General features: G+C 39.3%; 1 non-coding gene across 1 annotated transcript; it reads right to left on the reverse strand.

Annotated features, from left to right (window-relative positions):
* Window positions 1-469: 469 nt before the first annotated feature.
* LOC122100051 lies at window positions 470-576 on the reverse strand. Its single transcript, XR_006146080.1, has one exon. It is a non-coding gene; the product is annotated as a U6 spliceosomal RNA (small nuclear RNA).
* Between the last annotated feature and the right edge of the window lie 12,651 nt (window positions 577-13,227).

The following is a 13,227-nucleotide window of genomic DNA, read 5'->3' on the forward strand; positions in this document are numbered from 1 at the left end:
GTCTGCTTAACCCAGACATATATTCGTTATTGAAAATAAGGGAAACCATGGGACCTTTTTCTTTGGACTTGGCTTACTTCATTTAATAAATTTTTTTCCAAGTCTTTCCATTTCCTAACAAATGGGACAATGTCATTCTTTCTGATGGAGGCATAGAATTCCCTTGTGTATATACATCACATTTTCTTGATCCATTCATGTAGTGGGGACAGCTGGTTGGTTCCATATCTTAGCTATTGTAAATAATGCTGCAATAAACATAGTGGTGCTGGTAGTTTTAGTATGGTCTTGTTTGTGATCATTTAGTAAATCCCCAAAAGTGGGACTCCTGGGTCAAAGGGGAGCTTTATGTGGAATCTTTTGAGGAACCTCCATAATGCCTTCCAAAGTGGTTGAACAAGTTTACACTCCCACCAAGAATGTTGTATGGTTCCCTTGTGGCCACATTCCCTCCAGCATCTGTTGTTGTAAAAATATGGAACACACCACGAATTTGCATATCGTCCTTGCGCAAGTGCCATGCTACTCTTCGCTGTATTGTTCCAATGTTAGTGTATGTGTGGCTGAATTGAGCACAGAATATTTTTTATATCAAAAGTGCAATTGTGGGGGCTGAGAAGGTGGCTCAGTGGTAGAGCGCTTGCCTTACATGCATGAGGCCCTGGGTTTGATTCCTCAGCACCACATAAGCAAAAAGAAAAAAGCTGCAAGTGGCGCTGTGGCTCAAGTGGTAGAACGCTAGCCTTGAGCTGAAGAGCTGAGGGACAGCGCCCAGGCCTAGAGTTCAGGCCCCACGAATGGACCCCCCCAAAAAAAGTGCAGTTGGATTTTATTAAACTAGACAATTCAACAAAAAGTAAGTTCAAAAGAATTGTCATGAAATTTTAGAACCATATATTTCTTACATAAGCACAAATTTAAGAATAAAGTCAAGATTGACATGTCAAAAATAAAATAATTCCAGATATTTGTTGCTCAAGAAATGTGTAGGAGGGGGATTCAATTATTCTATACAAGGCACCTGTCATAATGAACACTGCACCAAGTGTTAAGGTTTGTTAAAAGTTTTAATGTTTTAAATATATTTAATTTTGGGAATTTGTTTACATATGCCAAAATTAGGACTGTTTGGCAGGTATAAAACTTTTCCATAAAGTATTTAAGATTTATGGTAGCAGACATATACTACTAAGTATGTACATTTCAGAGTTTCGAGAAACTTTATTAATGAGAAGTTGCAAAGTTTTCGTGTAAAGAAGCAGAATGAAGTGTTAACACTTTGTTAACTACACAGGCTGTTAAAACTTTAGGGCTTCCTCAGTTTATAAGTTAATGAGGAAAAATGATGATATAAGCCATAAACAAATAATGAGAAGAACCATAAATAGTAATCTTAGTGGATAGCTTTAAAGACTACTCATATTCTATAAAACTCTTTTTTTTTTTTTTTTTTTAAATTTTATTTTATTTTATTTGAGAACATACTGTACAGAGGGGTTACAATTACATGGTCAGGATAATGCATACATTTCTTACCAAGCATTGCAGCCTCCTCCTTTGTTTACCCTTCACCTCCCTTCCCAGCCTCCCCCCTCCCCCCCCACCCAATCATACCCCCCCTCCCGCCCCTCCGACATTGTAAAGCTGGTTTTGACATGACATTTTGTACTTCTCATTGTTGCAACAGGTCCACCTGAATCCTTAAACGACTTGTTTATCCCCATCTCCTCCACATGTTATACTGACATCAAATATAGTGAAAGCAGGGGTTACACTGTGGGGGAGGGACATACAAAGCAACCAAGAAATAATCTTATAAATGCGTTAGAAACACATGCATGAAAGAAACAAAAACATTAAAATACATATTTGAGGGTTCGTTTTCCTAACATCACCTTCTCTGACTTTTTCCGCTTGACTCATACCTATACTAGATATTGCAAATAAGGGAAACCATGGGACCTATGTTTCTTTGGGCCTGGCTTACTTCACTTAATATAATTTTTTCCAAGCCTTTCCATTTCCTAACAAATGGGGCAATGTCATTCTTTCTGATGGAGGCATAGAATTCCATTGTGTATATATACCACATTTTCTTGATCCATTCATCTATTGAGGGGCATCTGGGTTGGTTCCATATCTTAGCTATGGTAAATAATGCTGCAATAAACATAGTTGTGCTGGTAGCTTTAGTGTGGTCTTTTTTGTAAACATTAGGGTAAATGCCCAAAAGTGGGATTGCTGGGTCATAGGGGAGCTCTATGTGGAGTCTTTTGAGGAACCTCCATACTGCTTTCCAAAGTGGTTGAACAAGTTTACATTCCCACCAACAATGAAGTAAGGTTCCTTTCTGTCCACATCCCCTCCAGCATCTGTTGTTGTTAGAGTTCTTGATTTTTGCTGTTCTAACTGGAGTGAGGTGATATCTCAATGTTGTTTTGATTTGCATTTCTTTTATGGCTAGGGATGTTGAACATTTCTTCATGTGTCTATTGGCCATCCTTCTTTCTTCTTCAGAGAAGCTTCTCTTTAAGTCTTTCGCCCACTTACTTATTGGGCAGTTGTTTCTTTGAGGATTTGTTGTTGGGTGGTTTAATTTTTTGAGTTCCAAGTATATTTTAGATATGAGACCCTTGTCCATTGTATGGCTAGTAAAGATCTTCTCCCAGTCCGTGGGCTTTCTATTGATCTTGCTAGCTATGTCATTTGCCCTGCAGAAGCTCTGCAACCTTATACAATCCCATTTGTCCAACCTTTCTTTGATTTGTTGTGTTTCCGGGTCTCTATTCAGAAAATTTCGGCCTGAGCCAAGGAGACCCAGGGTTTCTCCTATTCCATCCTGTAATGTTTTCAGAGTGTCTGCTTTGAGTTCAAGGTCTTTGATCCATTTGGAGTTGATTCTGGTGCAGGGTGATATATAAGGATCTAGCTTTAGTTTTCTACATGTAGTTAACCAGTTTTGCCAGCACCATTTACTGAAGAGGCTGTCTGTCTTCCATTCTATTGTTTTAGCTCCCTTATCGAAGATTAGATGGCTATAGGTCTGTAGGTTCATTTCTGGGTTTTCAATTCTATTCCATTGGTCCTGAGGTCTGTTCTTATGCCAATACCAAGCTGTTTTGATTACTATGGCTTTATAGTAGAGTTTGAAATTTGGTATTGATATTCCTCCAGCAGTGTTCTTTCCGTTGAGGAGCGTTTTTGCTATTCGGGTTCTTTTATTGTTCCATATGAATTTTTGGATTGCCTCTTCTATTTCCTTGAAGAATGAGGGTGGAATTTTGATGTATGCCAACAATGAGAAAAGTGTGGCTGAAATTAGGAAAGCAACTCCATTTGTAATAGCCCCACAAAAAATAAAATACCTAGGAATTAACTTAACTAAAGAAGTGAAGGACCTCTATGATGAAAACTTTAAAATCTTGAAAAAGGAAATCAACACAGAACTTAAAAAATGGCAAAACCTCCCATGCTCCTGGATTGGAAAGATTAACATCGTGAAAATGGCAATACTTCCCAAGGCTATCTACAAATTCAACGCAATACCTATCAAAATTCCACCCTCATTCTTCTATAAAACTCTTGATGAACATCACAACCTCAGTCAGTGTTAAATGTACAGGATTATGAGAAAATAGTAAAATCTAATATGTAGTACACTTCAAATAGTGAAAACAGTAATAAATTTTTGTTTTTTATTTTATTAATTATTAACATTTAATTATTGTTTTCTTTATTTGTAGCATTGTTTTACTTGTTGAAATATAGTACAACTTTTTTGGGGGGGTCCGGTCTTGGGGCCTGGGCGCTGTCCCTCAGCTCTTCAGCTCAAGGCTAGCGCTCTACCATTTGAGCCACAGCACCACTTCCGGCTTTTTTCTTTTTCCTTATGTGGTGCTGAGGAATCTAACCCAGTCCCTTATGCATGCAAGGCAAGCGCTCTACCACTGAGCCACCTTCCCAGCCCTAGTACAACTTTTTGTAAATCATCATTAGGAGGTACTTTGAGAAGGTTACTTGGATGGTCAAACCAATTTTTATAGGTGCACGTTAATTTACAAAGAGGAAAATTAAGATCAAAATATTTATTTAAAAAATTATCAAATAGAGTCTGAGTCAGAAGTTTTGATAAATGTCCACACCTAAAATTTTATCCCTAGGCTGAAGCAGCGGTATTACAGAGTTAAGGCCAAAACAGTGATAGACTGTGGTTTGCTCTTTATTTTGATTTTGTTGGTCATGAGGCATGAACTCTTGGGCCTGGGTGTTGTCCCTCAGCTCAAGGCTAGCGCTACCACTTGAACCACTGCACCACTTCCATCTTTTTTTGCTTATGTGGTGCTGAGGAATCAAACCCTGGGGCTGATGCATGCAAGACAAGCACACTACCACTGAGCCACCTTCCCAGAAACTGTGTTTTAAAAAATCATCTAAACAACATTTGCTTTCTGCTTTGGGTAATATAATGAGAGATATAAATATATTTTTATATTTTTGTGAATTGTATTTCTAAATTTATACTAACTTCAGCCACTTTATCCTTTTCAAAGTCATAAATATCTCTGAGAGTTTGCTTCAGTGAAGATTGTTTTTGCATTTATAATTTCTTCTGAGTTATTTTTATTTTTATCAAAATAACTTTATATTTCATGTTGATTTGTTATCATATAACAAATACCTTCAAATGTACACATAGAGTCTAAAGATAGCAGTATGAATATTCTCATACAGCTCTTGTTTGTCTATTATGCACTTCTAGTATTGTGTTATTTCTTTCTCTCTTTCACTCTCTCCCATTTCCTCTCTTTCTCTTTCATGCTCCATGTCTGGTACTTAGAATTTCGGCTGGTCTACTACTATCCTTCAGGATCCACTAGTTTTCTGGGAACATGATAGCGACCATCAGTTACCCTTGCATTCTTTAAGAGTTATAAGAGTGACTTGATATTATTCTTTGCCATAATAAATGGCAAAACAGCAGATCTAGGAATTCCTTTTCACGTTTACTATTATAAATTTTATCTCATAGAAATCATTGGGATGGATAAGATACTGTTAACCTGCGACCTAAAAGTTCTTTTTCTTTTACAAACAACCTTTTTCTTTTATTATCAGTTAGTAACTACATATAATGAAAACAAAGCTAGCCTATGGAAAGTGGACCGAAGTTGCTCACAGGGATGAAAAACAAAGGAATGTGGGAAGTGTGTACAAAGGATGCCCATCATAGAACACAGATCCTAGGAGCAATTTATCATGTACACTTTGTGAGAAAGACAATGTGCTGTGAACTATAGATTAAATCACTGAACAACTGATATATATATGCACATATATTTGTATATGTATATTTATTTATATATGCACACATATGTGTATATGCCCTTATATATGTACACATGTATGTTACTGTACACACAAATACACACGTACATGTACACATGTATACATGCACACATGGAGAAAGACACATAGATACAGCCAACACAAGTTTCACTAGGTGTTGAATATGCCTCAAATGGAATGCTTGGAACAAAGTATGTTCAAGATCTATTTGTCTCTAAGCGTTTTTTTTTACCACTCTCTTATCTCTTAAAACTTGTACATTTAGAGAGATTCCACTTGCAAAATGCAGTACAAGGGATAGCAAATCACTCCGAAAACTCAGTAAGTAAAGTTCATATGGTGTTTCCTTGCTCCCCACAGAATGCTTGCTCTTGTAGAAACTCTCAACAATCAAAGTAGAAGGAGAATGCCCTGGTAAAGAATAAAGTCATAAGGCTTTAAATGGCATCCTTACTTGAGCTTTTTCCAAGGACTGGATTCTACACATACATTTAACCAACTCATGTGAAAAGTCTTATGTGAGAAATGCTGACTAAGGTCTTGCTGATTTCCTGGCCAAGAAAATAACAAAAAAAGAAAATATTTTTAATGTTTTAAAGTTTGAGAATAATTTGTAACCTGTCAATAAATGTGTAGAACACAATTATACCAAGTAACAAAAAATGATGGTGTTTCACTTATGTGCTCTTGGCCTTGATGAGTGATTTTAGGTTTGTCTACACAAGTAGAATCAGCATAAATCAAGCTAGCACTTCTTCATTTAAGATATAAGGAAAGGATACAGGTTGACCCATTCTAACAATGAGATGTACAAGACAGTCTATCAAGGGGTGGGGGGTGAATGGGGAAGTTGGAGAGGAGTGAAGGAATGGTATGGTAGAGGAAAAACAAATGAGGGGGTAACAATGCTCAATAAGAAATATACTCATTACCTTACTTAGGTAACTGTAACTCCTCTGTGCAGCATATTTACAATAAAAAATATATATTAAAAAGATACAAGGAAAACTTCTGTACTTATAGGAAGTTGTATTTATCACTCAATATCAGTAAGGTATTGGTTTTAGGACCAAAGGTATATGAAAACTTTGGATACTCAAATTCTCTACATAAACACAGTATATTATTTACTTTAGAATCTGCCCACAAGCTAGTGCAGAGTAATTGCTATGAAAATTTTTACTACATTCTAGGTTTGAAATGAAACATAAAAATATATGCACTATCAACAGATACAAATTTTTTCAGATAAATGTTGTTTGCAGTTTGTGGATGGAATTAGGAGAGCAATTTTGAAAAGCACAAATTTCATCACCAAGACCGGTCTGCAAATTTTAACAAGGAGCTAATACAGCATCATTGAATAGTATGGAACTCCAAGGAGAAATACTTGAATTGAGACATTATCAGAAAAGGTAACCACAGGGGCTGGGAAGGTGGCTCAGTGCTAGAGTGCTTGCCTTGCAATGCATGAGGCCCTGGGTTCGATTCCTCAGCACCACATAAGCAAAAAAAAAAAAAGCCGGAAGTGCCACTGTGGCTCAAGTGGTAAAGCTCTAGCCATGAGCTGAAGAGCTGAGGGACAGCGTCCAGGCCCAGAGTTCAGGCCCCACAACCGGACTCAAAAAAAGAAAGAAAGAGAGAAAGAAAGAGAGAAAGAAAGAGAGAAAGAAAGAGAGAAAGAAAGAGAAAAAAAGAGAAAGAGAGAAAGAGAAAGAGAGAAAGAAAGAGAGAAAGAAAGAGAGAAAGAAAGAGAGAAAGAGAAAGAAAGAAAATGTTACCACACAAGGACTTTTTAGAAATGCAGCTGCTGGATTTTCATGGAGAGCTTTCATAACACTTTGTGAAGCACAAATCAGAACCTCACTGAAGTGTAGATGGATTTCCCTCTCCTTCCTGTCATGGTTAGTCATTATCAATCAACATATAGCTAATCTTGAATAATCCTCTAATAACAAAATGTTGATGGAGTGTTTATATGCAGAAAACCTGGGAAGGCTAACTTTTTCCAATTAGGACATTCTGTATTCTATGACCCAGCAGAGAGTAAACTAAGTAAGCATCCATTTACAGCCTTCTGAATAATTCTGATTATGCCCACATCAGTTATCTATCCATACCTGTGCCCGAGCGAGAGGATTTTAAAAGAATTTAGTGATTTACAATTTAAACTTAAATATGGAATGAAATTAGTTCCAATGCATTACATTAAGATATTTAGAAACAACTGGGAAACCTAAAGGTCTATTGTTGGGTTTTCCTCCGTCTTTGGACGGATGGGGTCCGAGGAGAGGTAAATGCGAAGTGAAGTGCGGCTGCTCGCCTGTTCCCCAGCCTCCCTTAGCCCAGTAGCCCAGGAGACAATCAGACTCAGCTGGGAGTCAAACCAAGCAGGAACTCGTTTATTAACAGGGAGCATCCCCTTTTTAAAGCAAAAGACTGCGTGGGAGGAGAGGAAATGGAACCAACCAATCACTGAAAGGCCACACCTTATCATGCACCTAAGCTTCCATGAGATGTTTACACACTGAACCTAAACAAATCCAGCTCTGCCCACTCAACTTCCTCTCAGGGCCATCTTTGCTATCCCCCACAGTCTATAAGATTTATTTTTATTTAAAGTGAAGGAATATTGGAATTTGGTTCTCTACAGTTTAAGAAATTTGCAGCAGACTTGATACTTATTTAATTTTGTATATTGAAAGGAACAAAAGCCTCAACAATATGTCAATACTATCCTCTTATTTATCTATAAAGGTTTATGCTTCTGGTCTCTTAATATTAAAACTTCAAAAAAATTATCTTTAGCAAGTTGTGCAAAGGGGTTTCAGTTCATCATGTCAGTGTTGAATAGAGTGTATGTGCATTTCAATGTTCAGTGCATCTGGATCATTGTCAAACTTTCCATTTTTCTTCCTTCCCTTACCCCAACCCCACCTATCCCTTCAAGTTTCCTACTTATATTCTCACATATGTACATTGAGTGTTATAACTGTATTAGTCCACCATTTCCCTCTCCATCCTTCTGCCCTACTTCCTGTAAGCCTAGATCCCCTTTTAAGACTTGTTTCAACTTCATGGTATTTTGTTAAATATCTCTACCTTTGGCATTTGGCTATGGGCTTGCCACATCCTCTCTTCCATGTTTGACCACATAAATGAGTATATTTCTCCGCATTTCTAATCTCTGAATGGCTGACATAGGTCTATTTTACTATTCACCTTCTGTCCTAAATTTAGAATTGCACCTTCAGGGCCATCCTAGAGACCTTTATTCTTCTCTACACACTGAAGATGGAAAGGAAATAATTTCCATGCTCTCAGCATTATGCTATCCATCATGAATTTCCATCACTTATCACTTCAGCAGTCAATGTTTAGGGACAATCTTCAATTTCTGATGATAGGAGCACGAGTCAGTTTTAATGATGCAGATTCCACTATGTAGTGAGCCCTGTAGTCTTCTAAATTTTCAATAAATTTCGAGTAACTTTTTATTAATAATTTAAAAAGTTTTATTTCAGTATTTGAAATGCTGCCCCAATTATTTAAAAAGTTTCACAATAAGCTAGACTGAACTTTCCCCCCATTTTACCCACTAGTTCAAGTTAAGTCTCCTTTGGCTTTATTGTTTGAGAGGCCAAAGGAAGAGCGTAAACAGAGCGATGATATTACTCAGATATCTTCTTCCTCTTCTGTTTCTGCTATTCTTGTTGAGAGGAAGACTGTAGCAGGGAACAAGAGTGATGCTTGACTTCACCATACAAGGGACCATTCCTGGCATGTCAATTATTGTTTCTCAGAATAACTTACACTTCTTACTCTTGCCTTCTCTGTAACAGTAACCTAACTATGGCTTCCTTGGTGTGGGAGGAAGCACACTAACAGGTTACTAACTGTAAACTGGTATTTTATATCTCAGCTTACTACCAAAAATATAAAGCTTTGGCTACATAAATGCAAAGGTACTGATTGTCCAACAATACCTTAGTGAGCAGTAGACAATTCTACCCAGCTACCCTCTCCTCTCATATCCTCCCTTTCACTCCCCTCCACTCATTTATCCATCCCTTCTTCCTTTGTCTCTCTCCTCCATATTAATCTCTATCTTCTCTCTTTTTCTTTTCCAGTAGCAAGTGATTTGGTTTATCAGACAACACATACACAATTGAACAAATATTTATTTCTCCTCTTTTTGTGATTATTTATTCTTAAGAAGTGAGTTCTAGCACAGCACCAGTGGCTTACACCTAGATACTCAGTAGGTTCAAATTTGACAATTGCAATTCCAAGCTATTTTAAATAGATAAACCTAAGAGATTCTTTTCTGCACTTCTGGTAAAAGGAAGACGTGAAGTTATAGCTCAGGTGGTATAGAGCAAACATTGAGAATTTAAGCCCAGATAGAGCTCAAGGCCAGGAGTTCAAACCTCAGTGCCAGCACAATATTTTAAAAAAAAACTGAGTCCTTTGTCTTAGAAGGGATATTTCTCCAAAAATTCATACCCAGGGCAATTTTCAAGGTCCAAGACTATTTGTAAGGCTCTTTCACATCTTAAACCAATTCTTCTGCTTGATTCACATTATGGAAAATAGGAGTCACACTTCACATTTAAAGTATGTGCATTGCTGAACAGCTCTTCGCATTTTTAATGTAAAGGAAGCATCACAGGAATTCACCTCACTTGGGTGAGTTAGGTTTGACTCACTGACAGACTTTTGCAAGTAAATGAGGGTCTGTTTACATGTAAAGAAGTCTATACAGATGGTTTTCTAGGAGAGAGAACAAGGTAGCTGTTGTCCAAGTTTGAATCAGAGTAAGTTTATTCCTATGATATGGTAAAGAGAAGCTCATCTCATAGAACACTATGCAGACAGTAATTTCAAAAGGATTAAAAACCCATGTCTATGTTGTGAACAGCCAAGTCTTCACAAACATAAAACAGTTTCCTTAGCCATGAAAATATAAGTTAGAGCAAAGGGAACTAGGTTAAATATAGTTAATGGCTAAGTGACATGTGTAAAAGAGTTCTGTAATCACAACTAAACTATAAATTTTTCACCATGTCCCTAACAAGAATCGCTAAGATAGGCCTGCCTAAATCTGTCATAGAGGACTGGGTTCATGCAATTATCAGTTTTGTTTAGGGTCCAATATCTTCTACAGTTGCTTGGGTTGCAAACTGCTCACACCACATGCAGTGTCTGGAAAAACGTGCTGTCTTGCTAGGCACCTAAGGGATTTTTGAGCCACTGTGAATATTTATCGTTTTTTAATTATACCTGTCAGTGTGAAGTCGTTTCATGATAAGAATAATAGTTTCTGGACCCTTGTTCCACTAACAAATCTCAGATATAAATATAGCCGGGAGCCTGTAGCTCATGCCTATAATCCTAGCTACTCAGGAGGCTGACATCTGAGGTCACAGTTCAATGCCAGCCCAGGCAGGAAATTCCAAAGATTCTTATCTCCAATAAACCACCAGAAAACTGTAAATGGCACTATGTCTCAAGTGGTAGAGCTCTTGCCTTGAGCAGAAGAGCACAGGGACAACACTCAAGCCCAGAGTTCAAGCCCCAAGACTGACCAAAAAAAAAAAGTATGCATATATATATATGTATAAATGATGAGATGAATTACATTTAAATATAAGTCAATATTTATGGTATACATTTAAAATATAACTATATATGATATATTTATAATATATACATATATTTATGTATAAGATCATATTGGCTTAGGGGTGTTTGTGTGTTCGTATGTGTGTTTGTGTGTGTGTGTGTGTATGTGTGTATAAGTGTCCGGGATACCTACCCTCATCTCTGTGGTGCCTCATCCTCCCAGCAGGGAGTGCATCCAGGATCTTGACCCCAAGGAAGGTGGATGCGGGAAGGTACCTAAGGTCACATCCAGGGGGATGATCCAAATTCTGTCCTGCAACCTAAGCCTGGACAGGTAAAAGAGAGGAGAGGTTTAGGGGAACATCAAGGGAAGCCCCTTACCTTTGGCTACAAGTACAGCAGAAAACTGTATCCATCTTTCTTAGTAGTCAGATAAAAGGTGTACACTGTTCATTTATTTTATGATTGTGTTAGTCTTAGGACTTGGATTCAGGGTCTGGGTGTTATCCCTGAGCTTCTTTTGTTCAAGGCTGAGGCTCTACCACTTGAGCCACAGCACATCTGGCTTGTGTGTGGATTTGGAGAGGGAGGTGATTTATGGGAGATAAGAATCTCCTGAACTTTCCTGCCCAGCCTGGCTCTGAGTCATGACCATCAGACCTCAGCCTCCCAAAGAGCCAGGATGATGGATGGGAGCCATGAGCCTCTGACCGCCACCATCCATTTATAATGCCTTAGGCCCAGGGCCAGGCCACCCACACTACACCTCCTTGTTGGGAGTAGGAAGCAGACATGAGTGGGTTTGATACTTCAACAGCCTACTTATCTTTGAGCATTGTTCTGGGTCACTCTGATGTGGCTTCCTCCTTATCCACAGCAATGACTTGGCTCTGTCACAAGAACAAATGTCCTCCGGGAGGTGTCAGGTCTTGGGTCTTTCCTCTGCACCCCACCCCCCTAACCAAAACTACACTCCCCAGCAAAAGGTATTAGACATGGAGTGTTTTCATTGTCTTATAACCAGGCCCTGACCAGATAGGTGGGGGTATGGGTCAGAGTCCCGGGATTGTGCTGGGCAGAGGGACAAGGCAACATCTCCTCATCCACTTTCCTTCAACGGTGTAGTAGAGGGATGTGGGGAAGGACTCAAGGGATGGACAAGGAATAACCATCACAGTCTAGCCGGGGCACAGAGGGGCTTACCTCATGAAGCTGGTTCAACAGCCTGAGCGAAACAGCTCCTGACACTCAGCCCACCTCCAGAATGAGAGGGACACCTTCGGTTCCAGCCACATGGGGATGCTGGGCCACCTCCTCCAGCACCTATTCAACCAGTTCCTGAGAGAGAAAGAGAGAGAGAGAGAGAGAGAGGGAAAGAGGGGGGAGAGAGGGAGAGAGGGGAGGGAGAGGGGGGTGAGAGAGAGAGAGAGAAAGAGGAAGAGAGGGCCAGAATTACACTTAAGCCAGGTGCTGGTGGCTCAGGCCTATAATCCTAACTACACAGGAGGCTGAGATGTGAAGATCATGATTCACAGCTAGCCCAGGCAGGAATGTCTGTGAAACTCTTATACTCAAAGAACCAACAGAAAACCGGAAGTGATGCTGTGGCTCATGTGGTAGATCGCTAGCCTTGATCTAAGGAGCTCAGGCACAGCATCCAGGCCTCAAATTCAAGCCTCACACATGACAAAAGTGGACCTCCCACCACAAGAAGTGGGCTGAATAACACTCACTGTCCTAGGAAGTATGGCCGAGAAGTCAGGCCGAGCTTCCTATCAGCTGGAGGTCATGAGTAGGTCACCTGGCTTCTCAATGCCTTATTTTCCCCAGCTGCAAGACTGAATACAGTGAAGGATCCCCTTCCTCATGGGGATAGGTTAATGATGAAAGACAGCCATGTTTTGTTTCATAATCCTATACCTGTTGCAGGATTAATAACAGAACCCATCTGAGCCCTTTCTAGGAAACTTCCTGTCATATGCTCACAGAATTTTTGAGAACCATATCTGACAGCTGCTCCCTCTGTGCCTGGCCCAGCTCCAGAGAGCCCTCTGTATTAGTCCCTTGTTTCCTCACAACTGTCCCGTGAGGAGACTGAGGTCCAATGGTCGACATCCAACCCAGAGCTTCACCTGTGGTCAAGAATCGGCTGCCGTGGACTAAGAGATTTGGACAATCCATCTGAAATGATAACTGAGTGGGGCGCTAAATGTCTAACACCCCCACCCCACACACACACAAACACACCTCCACCGT

This window comes from Dipodomys spectabilis, unplaced genomic scaffold, assembly GCF_019054845.1.
Source record: "Dipodomys spectabilis isolate Male_0828 unplaced genomic scaffold, ASM1905484v1 ptg000557l, whole genome shotgun sequence".
Taxonomy (NCBI): domain Eukaryota; kingdom Metazoa; phylum Chordata; class Mammalia; order Rodentia; family Heteromyidae; genus Dipodomys; species Dipodomys spectabilis.